The 22,143-nt window shown below is 43.3% G+C and overlaps 1 protein-coding gene across 1 annotated transcript in view; it reads right to left on the bottom strand.

The window, feature by feature from the left end:
- LOC140068936 (hydroxysteroid dehydrogenase-like protein 1) overlaps positions 1-18,171 on the bottom strand; it is a 58,368-nt gene extending 40,197 nt beyond the window's left edge. The window contains exon 1 of the mRNA XM_072114288.1: positions 18,031-18,171. The gene's annotated coding sequence lies outside the window, so the exon portion shown is untranslated. The remainder of the gene's footprint in view (positions 1-18,030) is intronic.
- Positions 18,172-22,143: the final 3,972 nt, after the last annotated feature.

Raw genomic sequence — 22,143 nt, 5'->3', positions numbered from 1 at the left:
AACAGCTTCTTGAAGCCTACAGTAGCGTTCTATATATTTGATTTCTGGTTGATCTGCTGGTGGCTGTAGTTTCTGCAGTGCATGTACTTGCCAATTCTGAGCAATTTGTAGTGAGACTTGCGACCGCTGTGTTCTGCGCTTAGTGGCGCACATATCCATAGCAAAGGCCGAAGTGGCAAAATTCAGTAGGGGTTGGATTTCTATTAGGCAATAACTCAGTGTCATCTCATCTGGCATAGTAGTGTGCTTCCTTTGATACTTGGCTAGAAAATAGCCATAGGAGAATACAAACAGCTTCTTGAAGCCTACAGTAGCGTTCTATATATTTGATTTCTGGTTGATCTGCTGGTGGCTGTAGTTTCTGCAGTGCATGTACTTGCCAATTCTGAGCAATTTGTAGTGAGACTTGCGACCGCTGTGTTCTGCGCTTAGTGGCGCACATATCCATAGCAAAGGCCGAAGTGGCAAAATTCAGTAGGGGTTGGATTTCTATTAGGCAATAACTCAGTGTCATCTCATCTGGCATAGTAGTGTGCTTCCTTTGATACTTGGCTAGAAAATAGCCATAGCAATAGGATAGGATTGTTTGGTTTTAAAAACTCAAAAAAAAACAAAAAACACAAAAAAACACAAAAAAAAACAAAAAGAAGTAAAAAAAAAAAAAAGTTATAACTCTCATTTTAAAAATGTTTAACCCGAGGGCTAGGGGTAGAGGACGAGGGCGGGGACGTGGGCGTCCAACTACTGCAGGGGTCAGAGGCCGTGGTCCTGGGCGGGGTGAGACACCACCTGCTGATGAGGGAGCAGGGGAACGCCGCAGAGCTACACTCCCTAGGTTCATGTCTGAAGTTACTGGGACTCGTGGTAGAGCACTGTTGAGGCCAGAACAGTGCGAACAGGTGATGTCGTGGATTGCTGACAATGCTTCGAGCAATTTGTCCACCACCAGTCAGTCTTCCACGCAGTCCACCCATGTCACCGAAATCCCCACTCCTCCAGCTCCTGCACCTCAGCCTCCTCCCCCCCAGTCTGCCCCCTCCCAGGAAAATTTGGCATTTGAACCGGCATACTCTGAGGAACTGTTTTCTGGACCCTTCCCACAGTCACAAACCACTTGTCCGGTTGCTGCTGAGCAATTTTCCGATGCCCAGGTTTTCCACCAGTCACAGTCTGTGGGTGATGATGACCTTCTTGACGTAGTGGAAGTGTGTAAAGAGGTGTCCGACGATGAGGAGACACGGTTGTCAGACAGTGGGGAAGTTGTTGTCAGGGCAGGAAGTCCGAGGGGGGAGCAGACTGAGGGATCGGAGGATGATGAGGTGACAGACCCAAGCTGGGTTGAGAGGCCGGGTGAACACAGTGCTTCTGAGACGGAGGAGAGTCCTCGACCTGAACAGGTTGGAAGAGGCAGTGGTAAGGCCAGACGGAGAGGCAGGGCCAGAGCTGGTGCATCAGCGCCACTGGCAACTAGTGAAGCTCCCGTGGTGAGGGCTCTTGCGGCGAGGGCTAGATCTTCAGAAGTGTGGAGGTTCTTTAAGGAAACACCGGATGACCGACGGACTGTGGTGTGCAACTTTTGCCAAACCAGGCTCAGCAGGGGTTCCACCACTACTAGCTTAACTACCACCAGTATGCGCAGGCATATGAATGCTAAGCACCCCACTCAGTGGCAACAAGCCCGTTCACCTCCGGCCGTGCACACCACTGCTCCTTCCCCTGTGTCAGCTGCTAGTCAGCCCCCTGCCCAGGACCCTGGCACAAAAACCCCATCGTCGCCTCCACGATCCTCCACAGCATCCACCAGCGTTCAGCTCTCCATACCCCAGACGCTGGAGCGGAAACGCAAATATAGTGCAACCCACCCGCACGCCCAAGCCCTTAATGTGCACATCTCCAGATTGCTTAGCCTGGAGATGCTGCCCTATAGGCTAGTAGAGACCGAGGCCTTTCGCAACCTCATGGCGGCGGCCGCCCCTCGGTATTCGGTCCCCAGCCGCCACTACTTTTCCCGATGTGCCGTCCCAGCCCTGCACCAGCACGTGTCAGACAACATCATCCGTGCCCTGACCAACGCCGTTTCTGACAAGGTCCACCTGACCACGGACACGTGGACGAGTGCTGCCGGGCAGGGCCACTATATATCGCTGACGGCACATTGGGTTAACTTGGTGGAGGCTGGGACCGAGTCTGACCCTGGGGCTGCTCATATACTGCCGACGCCGAGGATTGCGGGGCCTACCTCGGTCCAGGTGTTTCAGGCCTACTATGCCTCCTCCTCCTCCCACCCCTCCTCCACCTCCTCCTCCGAACTACCATCCGTGGGCACGGCGCCATCAGTCGGTAGCTCTAGGCACAGCAGCAGTGCCGTCGCTAAGCGACAGCAGGCGGTGCTCAAACTGCTGAGCCTAGGCGACAAAAGGCACACCGCCCAAGAGCTATTACAGGGCATCACGGCGCAGACTGATCTGTGGCTGGCACCGCTGAACCTCAAGCCGGGAATGGTTGTGTGTGACAACGGCCGTAACCTGGTGGCGGCTCTGCAACTCGGCAGACTGACACATGTGCCATGCCTGGCCCATGTGTTAAATCTGATAGTGCAGCGTTTCCTCAAGACATACCCCAATCTGTCTGATTTGCTCACGAAGGTGCGCCGCATCTGTGCGCATTTCAGGAAGTCCAGCCCAGATGCTGCCACTCTCAGGGCAGCGCAGCGCCGCCTCCAACTGCCCGCTCACCGACTGTTGTGCGACGTGCCCACGAGGTGGAATTCAACACTGACCATGTTATCCAGAGTTTACCAGCAGCGCAGAGCGATTGTAGACTGCCAGATGTCAACTTCCACCAGAACTGGTAGTCAGGTCAGTCAGCTTCCTCAAGTCTACAATGAGGAGTGGACGTGGATGTCTGATATCTGTCAGGTGCTGAGTAACTTTGAGGAGTCAACACAGATGGTCAGTGGCGATGCCGCCATCATCAGCCTCACCATCCCGCTGCTTGGCCTGTTGAAAAACTCTCTGGTCAGCATGAAGTCGGAAGCTTTGCGCTCGTCACAAGAGACGGGGGAAGAATATTCCCTTGTTGATAGCCAAAGCACCCTGAGGTCTGTTTCTCAGCGCATATCGGAGGAGGTGGAGGTGGAGGAGGATGAGGAGGAAGAGGAGGAGAATGTTGGCGAGACACAAGAGGGGACCATTGTTGAGTCCTTCACTGTTCAGCGTGTATGGGCAGAAGAAGAGGAGTTGGAGGAGTTGGAGGAGGAGGAAATGGACAGTCAGGCCAGTGAGGGGAGTGAATTCTTACGCGTTGGTACTCTGGCGCATATGGCAGATTTCATGCTAGGCTGCCTATCCCGTGACCCTCGCGTTCAAAGAATTTATTCCAGCACCGATTACTGGGTGTTCACTCTCCTGGACCCACGGTACAAGCAAAATCTTTCCACTCTCATCCCTGCAGAGGAAAGGAGTGTGAGAATGCATGAATACCAGCAGGCCCTGGTGCACAAGCTGAAACAGTATTTCCCTTCTGACAGCGCTAGCGGCAGAGTGCGTAGTTCTGCGGGACAAGTAGCGAGGGAGAGTAGGCGAGCAGGCAGCTTGTCCAGCACTGGCAAGGGTACGCTTTACAAGGCTTTTGCCAGCTTTATGTCACCCCAGCAAGACACTGTCACCTGTCCCCAGTCTCGGCAGAGTAGGGCTGATCTTTACAGAAAGATGGTGAGGGAGTACGTAGCTGACCATACCATCGTCCTAAATGATCACACAGCTCCCTACAACTACTGGGTTTCAAAGCTGGACATGTGGCACGAAATGGCGCTGTACGCCTTGGAGGTTCTTGCCTGCCCTGCCGCTAGCGTCTTGTCCGAGCGGGTTTTCAGTGCAGCTGGTGGCATCATCACCGATAAGCGTACACGCCTGTCGACTGACAGCGCTGACAGGCTGACGCTTATTAAAATGAATAAAGGCTGGATTTCTCAGAATTTCCAATCTCCACCAGGTGAAGGAAGCTCAACCTGAATAATTGATCCACTCCTCCTCCTCCTCCTCCTCATTTTCCTCCTTCTCATCCTCTTTGTACAGTAAAGCAGAGGAAAATGGCTATTTTTTGACAGGGCCCACTGGCTCTTGCTATAGTACTTCATGCATTTAATTTTTCTGGAGGGCCACCTACCCGGTCCTCTGTTTGAAACAATTTTTGTGAGTGCCACATACAGGCACTCAATCTATTCCATTTTTCTGGAGGGCCACCTACCCGGTCCTCTGTTTTAAAAAATTTTTGGGACTGCCACATACAGGCACTCAATCTATTCCATTTTACTGGAGGGCCACCTACCTGCTCCTCTGGTTTGAAACATTTTTGGGACTGCCACATACAGGCACTCAATTTATTCCATTTTACTGGAGGGCCACCTACCTGCTCCTCTGGTTTGAAACATTTTTGGGACTGCCACATACAGGCACTCAATCTATTCCATTTTACTGGAGGGCCACCTACCTGCTCCTCTGGTTTGAACAATTTTTGGGACTGCCACATACAGGCACTCAATCTATTCCATTTTACTGGAGGGCCACCTACCTGCTCCTCTGGTTTGAAACATTTTTGGGACTGCCACATACAGGCACTCAATCTATTCCATTTTACTGCAGGGCCACCTACCTGCTCCTCTGGTTTGAACAATTTTTGGGACTGCCACATACAGGCACTCAATCTATTCCATTTTACTGGAGGGCCACCTACCTGCTCCTCTGGTTTGAAGAATTTTTGGGACTGCCACATACAGGCACTCAATCTATTCCATTTTACTGGAGGGCCACCTACCTGCTCCTCTGGTTTGAAACATTTTTGGGACTGCCACATACAGGCACTCAATCTATTCCATTTTACTGGAGGGCCACCTACCTGCTCCTCTGGTTTGAAACATTTTTGGGACTGCCACATACAGGCACTCAATCTATTCCATTTTACTGGAGGGCCACCTACCTGCTCCTCTGGTTTGAAACATTTTTGGGACTGCCACATACAGGCACTCAATCTATTCCATTTTACTGCAGGGCCACCTACCTGCTCCTCTGGTTTGAACAATTTTTGGGACTGCCACATACAGGCACTCAATCTATTCCATTTTACTGGAGGGCCACCTACCTGCTCCTCTGGTTTGAAGAATTTTTGGGACTGCCACATACAGGCACTCAATCTATCCCATTTTACTGGAGGGCCACCTACCTGCTCCTCTGGTTTGAAAAATGTTTGGGACTGCCACATACAGGCACTATCCAAATTAAATTGTCTCCATAGCAGCCTCCACACGTTGTCTCCATTGCTACCTCCAAAAGTCGTCCATATAGCTGCCTCCATACATCGTCCCTTTATCAAACGAGGTGTGTCAGGCAGAAATTTGGGTTGTTTTCATGGATTCCACATCAAAGTTGTTAACTTTGTCGCCACCCTGCTGTGTTATCCACAAAATATACTGGCAAACTTTTACCATTTAGGGATATTATTTCAGCGCTTCTTGCGCATCTGTTTACATTCCCCTCACCCGGCATATCCTAAACTTATAAGAACGCTACTACACTTGATCTTATACAAAAGGTTCTTAGAAGTGCTGTTTGGGGAGTAGCCTAGAGACAGGGGCTTGGATTGGCGAAAGCTCGCCTGGCAGCGGAACGCCAGCTCCATGCGCATCATGCGCTTCTTGCGCATCTGTTTACATTCCCCTAACCCGCCATATCCCAAACTTATAAGAACGCTACTACACTTAACTTGGTGCAGGCTGGGACCGAGTCTGACCCTGGGGCTGGTCATATACTGCCGACGCAGAGAATTGCGGGGCCTACCTCGGTCCAGGTCTCAAAGGCCTACTATACCTCCTCCCACCCCTCCTCCACCTCCTCCTCCTCCGAATTACCATCCGTGGGCATGGCGCCATCAGTCGGTAGCTCTAGGCACAGCAGCAGTGCCGTCGCTAAGCGACAGCAGGCGGTGCTGAAACTGCTGAGCCTAGGCGATAAAAGGCACACCGCCCAAGAGCTATTACAGGGCATTCCACATCAAAGTTGTTAACTTTGTCGCCACCCTGCTGTGTAATCCACAAAATATATTTGCAAACTTTTACCATTTAGGGATATTATTTCAGCGCTTCTTGCGCATCTGTTTACATTCCCCTCACCCGCCATATCCTAAACTTATAAGAACGCTACTACACTTGATCTTATACAAAAGTGCTGTTTGGGGAGTAGCCTAGAGACAGGGGCTTGGATTTGCGAAAGCTCGCCTGGCAGCGGAGCGCCAGCTCCATGCGCATCATGCGCTTCTTGCGCATCTGTTTACATTCCCCTCACCCGGCATATCCTAAACTTATAAGAACGCTACTACACTTGATCTTATACAAAAGTGCTGTTTGGGGAGTAGCCTAGAGACAGGGGCTTGGATTGGCGAAAGCTCGCCTGGCAGCGGAGCGCCAGCTCCATGCGCATCATGCGCTTCTTGCGTATCTGTTTACATTCCCCTCACCCGGCATATCCTAAACTTATAAGAACGCTACTACACTTGATCTTATACAAAAGTGCTGTTTGGGGAGTAGCCTAGAGACAGGGGCTTGGATTGGCGAAAGCTCGCCTGGCAGCGGAGCGCCAGCTCCATGCCAAGATCCAACTAACATAGTTTTAACTGCAGCACCTTTAATCTACTACTAGTTCACTGCCTCCATACATGGTCCCCTTATCAAACGAGCTGTGTCAGGCAGAATTTTGGGTTGTTTTCATGGCTTCCATGTTAACTTTGTCGCCACCCTGCTGTGTAATCCACAAAATATACTGGCAAACTTTTATCATGTACCGATATTATTTGAGCACTTCTTGCTCACCTCCTTTGGTTCCTCTCTGCCACCCATTGGTTTGAAGCCTGAGTCCATTTAGGGTATGTCGCCATGACACTCTCTAGCCTGCTGCCGCTGCCTCTGCATGCCGTCCCCTATAGTGTCAGGGTCAATTATTGCATGTTTTAGATGCTATCTAGCTTCATTCTGTCACTCTGTCATGGCCATGCTGTTGCCCATAATTTTGGCATAATGGTGCGTTTAAGCAGCCTCAGAGGCATCCATGCATGCTGCCCCTGCTGTTTCCTGTCCATTTCCGTGGTGTTTCCATCCTTTTCTGAGGTTCCCAGGTGTTTGGCCAAGCTTCCCTGTGCAGAGCCTTGGTCCCCTTGAAAAATGCTCGAGTCTCCCATTGACTTCAATGGGGTTCGTTATTCGAGACGAGCACTCGAGCATCGGGAAAAGTTCGTCTCGAATAACGAGTACCCGAGCATTTTAGTGTTCGCTCATCTCTAATCTCAATCCATTTAAGATTGCGTCAGGCTTGTAGTTCAGTGAGCAGCAGAACTAGAAATAAAGGCATTTAGATAAAATGTATTTAACTGTCTATATTCCTGGTTCTGGAGGTCCCAGAACCACAAGTCTGTGATGGGACTTGAAAGATGAGAATCTTATCTTTAATATTACACCATAAGCACATTTCTAGGTACTGTAGGGGCATAACTACCAGGATAGTAGCCATAGCAGCTGCTATGGGGCCCGCAGTGTCAAACTAAAGACGGAAGGTGTTGCACTATTATATACATATTTTGCTGCACATAATGGGGAACATTTACTTACAAATCTGCTGGAGTTGACTGAAACTGCATTGTCCGTCTATAATGCAGCGTGCGGCTATTCACGTGCACCTGAAATCATGAATGTGGCGCTTCCCCGCTCAGCTCCCACAGAGTTCACCATCTTATCTGTGTTGCATTTTAAACATAAGGCTTGTGACACAATTTAAAAGTTTCATACCTAGCTGAGTCCAAATCAATCGGACCGTCCGATGGCACGCCCCTTATTTGTGTTGCATGGAAGACAGAGCCGCTGCGGCACAATCCCGGCGCACACACTTATTAAAATACCTGTGCGTTTTAGCCCCGAAAAAGGTACACAGTCCGACAAAAGTGTGCAGCGCTACCCTTAGTAAATGAGCCCCATCGTCCTTATGTCCTAGTGCTGGTATGGGAGACAAGTGGGTGTGCCAGGCCATTGGAGCTTCCGTACCCTATAAACAAATAGGGGTGTGGCTCCAAATGACTGCAGCGTGGGAAATCTGGAGAACCAGACGAGATGAGTATAGCATTATTTTTTTTAAAAATTAAAAAATATATATTATGCATTGAAAAAAAAAAATGTTTTACTCGTTTTGTGACAAATACAGCAAAACATTAAAACAAACTTGTTCATTTTTAAATAGCACTATTTGATTTTAGAATGAAGGAGGCCATGGATGACAAATATAAAAATAGTACCACAGTCATGATGTCCCTAGTTTATCATGATGGATTTTGGTGGTAGTTTTCCTTCAAGGTAGCACACAAAAATGTGAAGCAATGTCCCTTAACCCCTTAAGGACGGAGGGTTTTTCGCCTCATTTCTCGCTCTCCAACTTCAAAAATCCATAACTTTTTCAATTTTCCGTGTACAGACCTGTGTGAGGGCTTATTTTGTGCGTAACAAATTTTACTTTCCCGTAATGTTATTTATTTTAACATGCCGTGTACTGCGAAGCTGAAAAAAAATTCCAAATGTGGAAAAATTAAAAAAAAAACGCACGTGCGTCACGTTCTTGTGGGCTCAGTTTTTACGACTTTCACTCTTCGCTCCAAATAACACGCCTACTTTATTCTTTGGTTCGGTGCGATCGCGGTGATACCAAATTTATACAGGTTTTATTGTGTTTTAATACATTTTCAAAAATTAAACGAATGTGTACAAAAAAGAAAAAAATTTTTTTGCCATCTTCTGACGCTAATAACTTTTTCATACTTTGGCGCACGGAGATGTGTGAGGGGTCATTTTTTGAGAAATGAGGCGACGTTTTCATTGCTATCATTTTGAGGTCTGTGCGATATTTTGATCATTTTTTATTTCATTTTTTATGTTATGTAAAAAGGTGTAAGTCGCATTTCGGACATTTGGGCGCCATTTCCCGCCTCGGAGGTCACCGCCGGCCGTAACCGTTTTTATATTTTGATAGATCGGGCATTTTGGGACGCGGCGATACCTAATATGTCTGTGATTTTTACTGTTTGTTATGTTTTATATCCGTTCTAGGGAAAGGGGGGTGATTTGAACTTTTAATATTTTATTAATTTTTTTTATTTTTTAAACTTTTTTTTTTCCCTATCTTTTAGACCATCTAGGGTACATTAACCCTAGATGGTCAGATCGCTGCTACCATATACTGCAATACTTCTGTATTGCAATATATGGCATTTTTGCAGCACATTCATTACAATGAGCCACTGGCTCATTGTAACGAATATGCAGCTGCCAGATAGCCTCGTGTCAAAAGAAGACACGAGGCTACCATGGCAACTGATCGCCGCCCCCCGATGACGTTCCCACGCGCCGCCGTCTTTTAAACGCCGCCGGCGACTTTGCCGGCGGCGTTTAGGGGGTTAATAGCCGCGATCGGTGCAAGCACCGACCGCGGTTATTAGCGGTGGGGGTTTCGTGCAAAATGCAAAAACCCCCACCTCTGTATGAAGAGGACTCAGCCCGTGAGCCCTCTTCATACATCCCTTATACCTCTGCGCCGTAGAGCTAACTAACATTTTCCATATGTCTGCTTTAACTTGGCATCATTTTTCAAACATCTTTTCCTTTATTTTGGATGTTAGGAGGCTTATAACTTTAGGTGCAATTTTTCAGATTTTCACAAAAATCATCAAAACATACTTTTGGAGGGTCAATTTAGTTAGAAGTGACTTTATAAGGCCCACATGACAGAAACCCCCCACAAATGACACCATTTTAGAAACTACACCCCTCAAAATATTCAAAACAACCTTTGGGAATTTTGTTAACCCTTTGAGCGTTTCATGAGCGTGAAAGATAAATGAAAGTGAAATTACAGAAATGTAATTTTATCTTACTATAGATTCATTGAACACTAAAATTTGCACCTTCACAATGGGTTAAAAAGGAAAATGCATTTTACAATGTTGAGGGCAATTCCTCTTGAGTATGCCAATACCCATTTTGTCACTGTACCCTGCTGTACGGGCACAGGGGGGCACTTGGTATGGAAAGAGCGTTGTTTCGTTTTTGCAGGGCAAAAAGGCTGAAAAAGTTTTCATGTGTCAGGATGCATTTGGAGAGCCATAGTGGTACCAAAACAGAGGAATGCCCCAACATGAGACACCATTTTGGAAAGTACACCCCTTGGAGAGTTTAGCAACGTGTAATTTGTGTATTTTCCCCAACAGGTGCTTGATTCAATTAGGCCCCAAAAGGGAAAAAAGGTGAAAATTTTCTCAAAAAAGTCACTTTTACCCAAAATTTTTGTAAGCCACCAGGGATAAAAGATGAAACAACCCCATAAATGTGTAAAACTATTTCTCCTAAGCACAGAACTGCACCACTTTTGCATATAAAGTGTTGTATGGGTGCACAGTAGGGCTCAGAAGGGAAAGAGGGGCTTTGGCCTTTTAGAAGCCAGATTTGACAATAATCCTTTACATGTGTCAGGATGCATTTGGAGAGCCCTAGTGGTACCAAAACAGAGGGGAACCCCAACAAGTGTCACCATTTTGGAAAGTGCACCCTTTGGAGAATTCAGCAAGGTGTAATATGTGTATTTTCCCCTACAGGTGTTTGCTTCAATTAGGTCCCTAAAAGGAAAAAGGTGAACATTTTCCCAAAAAAGTCACTTTTACGGCTAATTTTTGTATCCCATAAGGCATTAAAGATGAAACAACCCCAAAAAATGTGTAATAGCATTTCTCCCGAGTATAAAATTGCCCCACACATGCAAATAAAATGTTGTATGGGTACGCAGTGAAGCTCAGAAGGGAAAGAGGGGCGTTGGCCTTTTAGAAGCCAAATTTGACAGACATCCTTTACATGTGTCAGGATGCATTTAGAGAGCCGTAGTGGTACCAAAACAGAGCGGAACCCCAACAAGTATCACCATTTTGGAAAGCACACCCCTTAGAGAATTTAGCAAGGTGTAATATGTGTATTTGTCCACAAAGGTGTTTGATTTCATTAGGACTTAAATAGATAAAAGGTGAACATTTTCTTTTAAAGGTCATTTTACTCCTAATTTTATATAGCCACAAGGGATAAAAATATGTAATAACCCCTCAAAATGTGTAAACCTATTTCTCTCGAGTGTAGAAGTACCCCACATGTATATATAAAATGTTGTATGGGCGCACAGTAAAAGGAAAGGGGAATGTTTGCCTTTTAGAAGCCAAATTTGACAGAAATGTTTGACATGCATTTGGAGAACCCTAGTGGTATAAAACAGATAATAATCCGAAAAGTGACCCTAATCTTTGAATGCACACCCCTTAGAGAATTTTGCAATGTGTAATATATGTATTTGCCCCTACAGGTGAATGATCCAATTAGGCCCGAATCATTAAAAAGGTGAAAATTTTCCTATAAATGTCACTTTACCCCTAATTTATGTAAGCCACAAGGGATAATATATTAAATAACCCCAAAAAAGGTGTAAAACTATTTCTCCCGAGTGTAGAAGTACCCCACATGTGCATATAAAATGCTTTATGGGCGCACAGTAGAGGAAAAGAGGGATGTTTGTCTTTTAGAGGCCAAATTTGTAAGAAATCCTTCACATGTGTCAGGATACATTTGGAGAGCCGTAGTGGTACCAAAACAGAGGAAAACCCGAAAAGTGACCCTAATTTTTGAATGTACACCCCTTGGGGAATATAGCAAGGTGTAATATGTGGTGTAGTGTAATACACGTGGTGAAATGAGCATTTTGAACATATAGGTGGTTTCCAAATATGATGTGCAATGGAGTCCAAGATGGAAATTTCAATTATTTCTGGAAAGTTCAGTGCCCATTATGTGGCGCCCCTTATGAGATAATGGAGGGGTATAGGGAGCAACGGGACATAACAGTTGTTACAATTATTCATTTTACCGAAATTAATTCACAATAGGTTGGGCGTGAATTGTGAATGTCTAGTGTATAAGGAGGTAGAATATACCAGGGGACCAACTAAACTTTTTTCACTCTGGAGGTGTCGCAGGTCTATTAGTAGTATGTAGTGTCCATCCTTAGTATATAGTGTCCATCCTAACTCCTCTTTTGGAACAGACTCTTTATTGAGTCCTACCATTAGAAGCAGCAGAATTCACCGGGAAAATGCTGTCCTGGCAAAACACAGGAACATCTAAACCAGAGGTACTGGGGCCCCGTCCTTCTTGTCCCAATATTAGTTTCCTAATATCTTCCTCTTGAAAACGGAGAAATGATACGGCAGGACCTGCACATTGGAACAGCTTGTAAGAGTTGTACAGCGTAATCTGTACAATGTACATGGCCAGCGCTTTTGTACCATATCTTCGTTTTAGTAGGGAAATTATCGCCAAGTGTTGCTCTTATTCACCCTAGCGATGCCTATTGTGACGAATATTGCTGCTTTTGGCTGGACCAAATCGACCAGCAAATAGCGGCAAACATGGACAGAGGGGGGCAACAAAACCCCTCTGGACTGCAAGGCAAAATTGGTGGCTGTCAGGAACAGCCGCCACCCTGCCCCGATCACCGTGTCTACAGACATAGTGACCGGTATTACTGACGTCATAAGTAAATTCGCTTCTATTGGCTCGTCTGAATTGATGAGCCAATAGCAGCGATAATAAACTGGGGGTGTGTGGGGGGGGACGTAACCCTTCTGGTCCATGGGGCAGGATGGATGGCTGTGAGGAACAGCCGCCGTCTTACCCCGATCAGTGAACAGCCGCCGTCTTAACCTGACCGGTGTTGGCAAGTCACTACCCGCCGCACCGTTCTATAACAACGCTCGTTGGGAATAGGCTATACAATCTTTATTTATTTTTTTAAGCAATTTAGACAAATAAGGGCTTATTTTTTGCGACACGAGATGCACTGTAAAAAAGCCTTAATTTTAGTGGGTTTTTAGCTTATTGAAGCAATTTTATTAACTTTTTACGTGTGGAGGAAAATAAAATCATCAATTCTTGTTTTGGATTTTTAGCATTTTTTGGGGGGGTTGTTCACTGTAGCATAACAATAATATATTATCTTTATTCTACGGATCACTACGATTACGGCGATACCTCATTTATATAGTTTTATTTTTATTTGTCCAATTTTATTGAAGGAAAACTAGAATAGAAAAAATTGCATTTGTTTTAGTATTGCCATATTTATAGTGGCATAATTATAGTATTTTTTGGTTTACGGAGCTGGTTGTAAGCTTATTTTTTGCGTAACAAGTTGCTCTTTTTATTGGTATCATTTTGGTGCTTGTAACTTTTTCGGATCATTTTTTAGAACATTTTATGTAAAGCTATTTGATAAAAAGTTTTAATTTTTGGCAAGTTTTTGGGTTTTTTTTTTTACCACGTTCACCGAGCGGGTCCAATTATGATTAGGATTTATTGTCCAGATTGTTACGGACGCGGCGATACCAAATAAGTGGGGTTTTTTCGTGATTTAGTGTTTTTTATACTTTATTACTTGTGTAAAGGGAAATGTGGTGTTTGGGGGGACTTTCACTTTCTTTTATTATTTATTTTTATTGTAAAAAACCTTTATTTATTTATTTTTCCTTTTTTACAGTTAATGACATCTAAGCTTGAACAAGTGATCTTCTGATCACTTGTTCAAGCTTTTTTACAGGTTACACAGTGCAATACAGATGTATTGCACTGTGTAATGTAAGACACTGAGCATGCTGCGCATGCCCAGTGTCTTACAGCCGGGTCCTGTCAGAAGGCAGGGACCCGGCACCGGGATGAAGATCTCGCAGCCCCGGGCACCGGCAGTCCCGGGGCTGCGATCGGAGGAGCGGACCCCTCCGGTAAGCGCCGCGGGGGGGTCCGATTCAGCTTAAAGAATCTTTAAATGCCTCTAACACGCCGCGGTCAGTGCAACCGCGGCGTGTTAGGGGTTAACACCCGCGATCGGAGAAATCTCAGATCGCGGGTGTCAGAGGCGGGTGTCAGCTATAACATATAGCCGACACCCGCAGCTTCTGGCGCCGGCTCCTGAACGGAGCCGGCGCCAGAAGCTTGACGTAATAGTACTGCATTTTGCGGGAACGCACCTCCCGCGATGCAGTACTATTACGTCAAATGTCGGGAAGGGGTTAATGATGACCTTAATGATGATGCACAGTAATATTAAACTTCTCATCTTCAAGCTGATAATACTTGGGGGGTTGGTAACCTCTACCAGCGCTCATCTCAGCACTGCCAACATAAAACATGGCACAGATTGTTTTCGTGACATCAAAATGGCAAGCACAGTGCTTCAAAAGTACCATTGGTTTAATGAAGACGGCAGCATGCAAGTTAATACACTTTCAAGGGGAGTCTCACCCTTCACACCAGCACAATGTCAGTTTAAGACAATTATTTACATACATAATTGCATCCCTATAGAGTACAGAAGATGCAAAAAAAAGCAGAGCAGAAAAAAAGCTAGCAAAAATTAGCAACTCACAGCCAGCCACTGGAACATTGTTCACACTGTTGGATGACAGTAAATCACAAGAACAGCCAGCGTTTCCTTAATCCCTACATTCACCAGTATGTACTATTACGCCCTGGTGCCGTGGGGGGTATATGGAGAGAGCTCACATGCTGAGCTCACCTCCCAGAATGCCCAGTCTAACAAAATATAAAAAAGATTATTCCTGGCCACAAGCACTGTAACGGAAAATCGCGTGCAAATGCCAGAATCAACTTTTATGCCATTTTTCCATCCGTGAATATTTGAAAAAAAAAATGATTGAACACCAAAGTGTGAAAAAATTATTGGACTCCGTCGGCAAAATGTCAAATATTTTTTTTTTTTGTACAAATTTTTTTTATTTTTTTTAAAATCTACTAATACTTATATAAATTTGGTATCCCTGTCATCATATCAACCCAAAGAATAAAGGTGAAGTGCCATTTGGAGCGCAGAATGAAAGTAAACGCTGCAAATGTGTTTCCCTGCACTTGGAATTTTGTTTTCCAGTACATTGCATCGAACATTAAATTGTGCCACTAAAAAAAAACTATTTGTCCCAGAGATAACAAGCTTTCATACATCTCTGTAAACATAAAAATTTAAAAGTTATCACTTCTGGAACGAGGGGAGTAAAAAACAAACCCAAAAAACGAAAAAGGGCTGAGTCCTGTAAGGGTTAATCTATTAGCACTAATAGAGGAAGACACTGACATTGACATAACAGTACTTCCCCACTCACAAGGGGCCACCGGATCCCATGCAGACGACGTATGTCATTGATAAACAAAGAAGCAAGAATCTTAGCACTGGGCAGCTTCTTTAACCCCTTCCCGCCGATGCCCGTTTTCATTTTTTGCATTTTCATTTTTCACTCCCCACCTTCAAAAATATATAATTTTTTACATTTTCCATGTAAAGATCTGTGTGATGGCTTCCATTATCTCATTCCTTGATTCGGATATGATTGTAGGCCCCAATCAATTTTAGAGAATCAACGGGCACCCACTCTGAATGAACAGGTCGAGGATCAACAGGAGTGGGCTTAGATTTTTCACAGTAATGCTTTTGAGTTTAAGGTACTCAATACCTGGTCTGAAACCACCATTTTATTTACCAAAAAAAAAAAAACCCTGCCCCCATAGGGGAGTTGGATGGACAAATATGTCCCCTCTTCCAACTGTCCTGGATGTACTCATGAATAGTCTAAATTTTTGGAGCAGACAGAAAATCCTACCGTTGGGATATTAATAACCCAGTAAGATACCAATCCCGCTGTCACAAGGTCTTTGTGGGGGTAAGGCCTTAGTAGGACACTGGTCAAAAAGATCTCCAAAATCAGAAATTCCATCCAGCAGAATAACGTATTCAGGCTGAATTTCTGAAACAAGCAAGGAAGAACAATCCTTATTGCCATTGATGCTCCGCTAGGGGATTCTAAGTCTCAATATGCCTGCAAGGTGGCCTTAATTGCTAAAATCTCTGTATGACGAGCTCTTAATTCCTGACCTTTTAAAGGAGAAGAGGGAGCCCCCTTACCAGGAATGGAGCATCCAGTTTGACTAAATATAAACCAAAAGCCAACACAGAATTCAAATTGACAAAATTAGCAGCAGCCCTTGAATCCGCAAAAGGCCTTGCTAGAAAGAGATCTCGCATGGAATGAGAGGGTTACAGGTAATCAAACATTTGTGCACACAAACGATCCTCCAGAAGGTCACTTAAGCGCATGTAGTTCTCCAGTGCTTGTCTCTTGGGACAGGACTCAATCTGATGACCGGATTTACCACAGTAAAAGCATATAAAGTTCTTAATGTGATACATCTTATAATCACAGGGTGACATGGATCCAAACTGCATTAGTTCTTCAGTATTCACCAAAGTCTCTTTGGGTAGAATACATGAGAAGTCCAAAAAGAGCGAGCAGGTCAAAGCTGACACACATTCACACCTGCTTTCTCTAAATGTCTACTCTGAATACCAAAGACATGGCCTGCTCCAAGATCTTAGGCTCATGATGCCCGACTAGAAGTTCTTTCAGTGCATCTGATAATCCCAATCTGAATGGATCTTTAAGAGTGTGGTCATTCCACCCAAAAGGAACAGACCACTGCCGGAATTCAGAGCAATTGTCTTCTTCATCAGGTAAAGCAGTTAATGGACCATCTACACAGCTGGTGTTATCAGGTTCCTCATATAATGATCCTAAAGCTGAAAAACCATTCCTGAGGACTTCCACAAAGGAGTAAAATGATAAAAAAAGCTTTCTGATCTAACTTGACTTTGGGTTCTGACACTGATAAACCTGAAGGAGGAGGCTGTGCTGTTCTTGCAATTTAACACACTCAGCAAGGTTTTTCACTTCTGAACTAGACCCTGTATCTAGTTGCCTATTGCCTTCATGTTGCAAACACAGCTAAAGGTAAATTTGCATATTTTTCTGGACTGGTCAAAATGAAAAGGGGACTCTTCATTCAAAAACAATAAACAGGACAGTGAGCCCTAAATTCCCTACATATTACTGACAAAATAGTATTTCAACAGAAGAATTGTGACAGAGTGGTATTGAGTTATATAAATCTTTTTATGTGGTGTTTTTCATGGGAAGCTTAGAAGAAACATGTCATGGAGCTTTGGGACACTAAACCACCCTCAAATACTTATGTAGTAGTTTTAAACTATTGTAAAAATGTAATACTCACCCCGTCCCCTGCTCCCTTTGCTGGATTTCAGCAGAAATGATTACATGAAATGACTGACAAATATCTCCATCCAATCAACCCCTTAAAGGACACCTCATCAAGGTCATCAGGTCTCTGTCACTATTTCTGACACCACTACCTGTTGGAGAAGCTCACCAGGATCCCATCACAGCCTTTATCTAGTTATTTCATACATTATTCATTGTAAAATCATCTATTTTTTATCATGTAAATGAGGCTGGTCACATGGTCAGAGGCAGTGATGTCACCCCTGTTACCCCTCCCCTCTCCTCCTCCTGCTCATTTCTGTGTGTAATGTATAGTAAAGCATTGCTAGTGTGTGTGCTGCATCTGCTGACATGCTGCATCCTCCTTATACACATGTGTGAGACACAGACATCAGCTACACAAGTACCTGACATGTTCTGATATAACATGGCTGCCTGGAGCTCTTGTATCTTTCACATACACATGAACACAAAGCCCTCTTCATATACCCACTGCACCTCTGCCCTGTACATGTACAGTGCAGAATGTTAAGGGGTTAAAAGAACCATAAAGTAATCTACAAATGATGTGAAATAAACCAAAAATCCACAAGAATAGATTTAAGTACAGACATACCCCCTTGCAAAATCATTGGATATACACAGAAGAAAGCAGAACCACAAAGTACACATGAAGGTCTATAAACATGGCAGAAAAAAAAGAGATGAATACTAATATATATATATATATATATATATATATATATATATATATAGAACTTAGTAAATACTTACAGTTCTTCACATAACATTCAATTTTAGTTCTTAAAGATCACAATGCAGCAGTAATGTTTTAGAGAAGAGCTTTAACTTTGTAGACAATGCTGGTCCCAAGTAGATTAAAATGACTCACAAATTGGCTGTTAGTTTACATAGTATACATCAAGGTGTGTGCAATAGGAGTTAAAGATGTAAGCAGAGGAGTCTATGAATTTATCCAACAATGCAACATTGTGTACATTTTTTGATGGGTGAATATGTTCTGAAGGAGTTGTCGCACAATACAAATAGATAAAAATAATTATATGAGTTATTGTGACTCACCAAATGCTGCTTGCAGGGAGCCAGGTAAATAAATAAATCATTGTATTTTACTTACTTTTAGTACACACTAACCAATGCTTACAGAAACCAGCCCTTATTCTGAACTCATGCAAATTAATAATGTATCAACATAACCAAGTTTATTTTCTTAAAGGACATTTACCACCACATTAAGGGTTGGTAAACTGTCCCCAAACGTTTGCTTGTTACCTGAGGGGAGATGAGGGGGGGGGGGGTGCTGCTGGCATGCTCCTGGCCATGTTGTATCCAGAAATATTCACTTATAAACTTTATGTAAATGAGCCGGAGGCGCTCACCGTTTGGCTACTCAAGCGCCCCCAACACGGCCCGGAGCATGCCAGCAGCAGCCCCCCATAACCCCTAAGGTACGTTTGGGGACAGTCTACCACCCCTAAATGTGGTAGTAGATGTCCTTTAAGCTGCAAAACATAGGACATATATCCTGCAATATCAATCTTATAAACAATACTTACTTCACCATCTGTTATTCACATATGCTCAAATCGCTGACAAAGAAATGCTAGCAGCATGTAAAGGTTCCAGTTTATTACCCAACCTTACAGCCAGTAAAATGAGGCATGTACCTTATGACTGTAAAGCCGAATCATATAGATTTAATTGACTTCTGTAACAGCTTCACTCTAAGGATATAAAAAGTTATTGCTGCCAGAAGATGGCAAAATCAAAAAAAAAAATTTTGTACAGGAGGTTTTAATTTTTTTAAATGTATGAAAACATTATAAAACCTATACTGATTTGGTATCCCCTTAATCGTACCGACCCAAAGAATAAATTAGACATGTCATTTGTGGCACACAGTGAAAGCTGTAAAATCCAAGCCCACAAGAAAGTGTCGCAAATGTGTTTTTTCATTGCATTTGGAATTTTTTTCCCGCTTCCCAGTACGCGCCATGGAATATTGAATACCGTCACTACGAAGTGCAATTTGTTACGCAGAAAATAAGCCATAACAGAGCTCTTTATGTGGAAAAATAAAAAAGTTATAGATTTTTGAAGGTGGGGAGTGAAAAATGGAAGTGAAAAAACTAAAAAAGGCCAAGTCGTTAAGGGGTTAAGCACCACCTATTGAGAAAGAAGAGAGAACCTCTGAAACGCGTCTAGCTTGGCGAGTGAACTTGACTGCGACTGAATCCGACAAAGAAATGCTAGCAGCACGTAAAGGTTCCAGTTTATTACCCAACCTTACAGCCAGTAAAATGAGGCATGTACCTTATGACTGTAAAGCCGAATCATATAGATTTAATTGACTTCTGTAACAGCTTCACTCTAAGGATATACACCCAGTAATCTGGGCTGAGGGTCAGCGAAGTGACAGGCGTCGGACATTTCTCTGCAACATACTGTAAAATCTTTATGTATTTGATTGTTTACATTAAAAATGTACTGTGAATGCTAAAACTGTTATTTTCCTCTTACTTGGATATTTGGCTTTTACACTTTTTTTTTTATACATTGCTTAGTGATTGTTCGATCACTTGTATTATACACTCTACTACTTCTACAGGGTGAATAAAAGTCCCAAGACACCAGAATGGATAAAGTTTTTCCAATGTGAATTGTCTTAGAAATCAATTGTCTCAATCAGATTTTCAAAATCTCTTGTGATTCAAAAGTTATCAACACAGAGATTATTCACAGATTCTTAAATCGGTTTATAACAATGCTTTCTTTTGTTGATACAAAAATAAAAAGACATTCAAGATTGCAATGTATTTTATAGAAACGAGGGTGCTAAGGCACAGGTTTGAATCCAGGAAAATAATATTTCAATTCCATCACATAGCAAAGCCAAGCTTCTACCTCCAAAGTGTTTTCCATTCAAATTTATGACAAATATCCATATTTGTAGGGCATTAAAAGTTCACAGAAGAGCTTGAAAACTATATAAAACTATTTTCCACTTGGAGCCATTCATACTGATTTGAATTGCACCTTCCACCCTTTTGTGTGTCACCGGTCTTTCCAAAAAAGAAGCTGGATAGAGCAGGACAGATTCATGGTATAGTTCAAACAATTAACAATTTAACCCCTTCCCAACGCGTACTAGTACCACGAGCGCCGGGTCCCGGTGCATGGAGAGGGCTCGCGGGCTGAGCCGTCTCAATAGCCGGTAAGTCTTTGCTGCATATTGCAGCAAAGGCTTACCGGTAACACCCGCGATCAGACAACCCAGGGTTAAAGTACCCTAGGGAGTCTGAAAAATAGTAAAAGTAAAAATAAAAAAGTTTAAAAAAAATCATAATACAAAAAACTAAAAAATCAAATCACCCTCTTTCCCTAGAACTGATATAAATATTAATTAACAGTAAAAATCATAAACACATTAGGTATCGCCGCGTCCAAAAATGCCCAATCTATCAAAATATAATAACGTTTTTTCACTGCATTTAACCCCGTAACGGAAAATAGCGCCCAAAGTTGAAAATGGCAATTTTTGCCATTTTGAAAAATATAAAAAGAATGTATAAAAAGAGATCAAAAGGCCGTACAGTCCTAAAAATTATAGCAATGAAAACGCCATCTAAACGCCAGGGGGAAGTAGAAACTGGAGAAGTTTTAATCAACTTCCAGGTTTTTCTTCTTACCAAAAGAAAGTATAAAAAACAAAGCAGTCTTTAACCCCTTCCAAACGCGCGCCGTACTAGTACAATGCGTCCAAAGTCAAAAATGAAATTTTTTTGCCATTTTGGAAAATATAAAAAAACTAATAAAAAGTGATCAAAAGGTCGCACAGTCCTAAAAATGATAGCAATGAAAACGCCATCAAAAGTCGCAAAAAATGACACCACCCACAGCTCCGTACACCAAAGTATGAAAAAGTTATTGCTGCCAGAAGATGGCAAAATCAAAAGAAAAAATTTTGTACAGGAGGTTTTAATTTTTTTAAATGTATGAAAACATTATAAAACCTATACTGATTTGGTATCCCCTTAATCGTACCGACCCAAAGAATAAATTAGACATGTTATTTGTGGCACACAGTGAAAGCTGTAAAATCCAAGCCCACAAGAAAGTGTCGCAAATGTGTTTTTTCACTGCATTTGGAATTTTTTTCCCGCTTCCCAGTACGCGCCATGGAATACTGAATACCGTCACTATGAAGTGCAATTTTTGCGCAGAAAATAAGCCATAACAGAGCTCTTTATGTGGAAAAATAAAAAAGTTATAGATTTTTGAAGGTGGGGAGTGAAAAATGGAAGTGAAAAAACTAAAAAAGGCCAAGTCGTTAAGGGGTTAAGCACCACCTATTGAGAAAGAAGAGAGAACCTCTGAAACGCGTCTAGCTTGGCGAGTGAACTTGACTGCGACTGAATCCTATTGCATCTTGATATTGAAACGCCACTGCGTCTTCATAGAAGACATATATGCACAGACTACAAAGAACAAGTACGTTTTTTAAACCCTACCAAGATTAAGACTCTCCTTGTACCATTTATACAAAGGAAATTACTACACCTGGCCAGGATAACTTTGGTAGGAGTGTAGAACGCCCTTGGATAAGCGCTATTATTAAAAGGAACCAGCAGTTACGGAGCTCCGGATAATTAAACACACATCTGACCAGACGCCGAAGAAGACTCACGCTTGCAAGGAGAGCGAAATCTGAACGTGGTGTGAGTATATGATCTTCAATTTCTCACAAACACTCAGTGAACACCATTTAATATTACAATCTTGCTTTCCTAATCATTTGCAAGCCAGATAAGAGACTACTAATATTTGTGTCACGCTTCATCCAACTAAGACGCCAAAGTGATGACA

Source organism: Engystomops pustulosus, chromosome 7, assembly GCF_040894005.1.
Source record: "Engystomops pustulosus chromosome 7, aEngPut4.maternal, whole genome shotgun sequence".
Classification (NCBI taxonomy): domain Eukaryota; kingdom Metazoa; phylum Chordata; class Amphibia; order Anura; family Leptodactylidae; genus Engystomops; species Engystomops pustulosus.
This window is presented reverse-complemented; position numbering and strand designations above follow the sequence as displayed.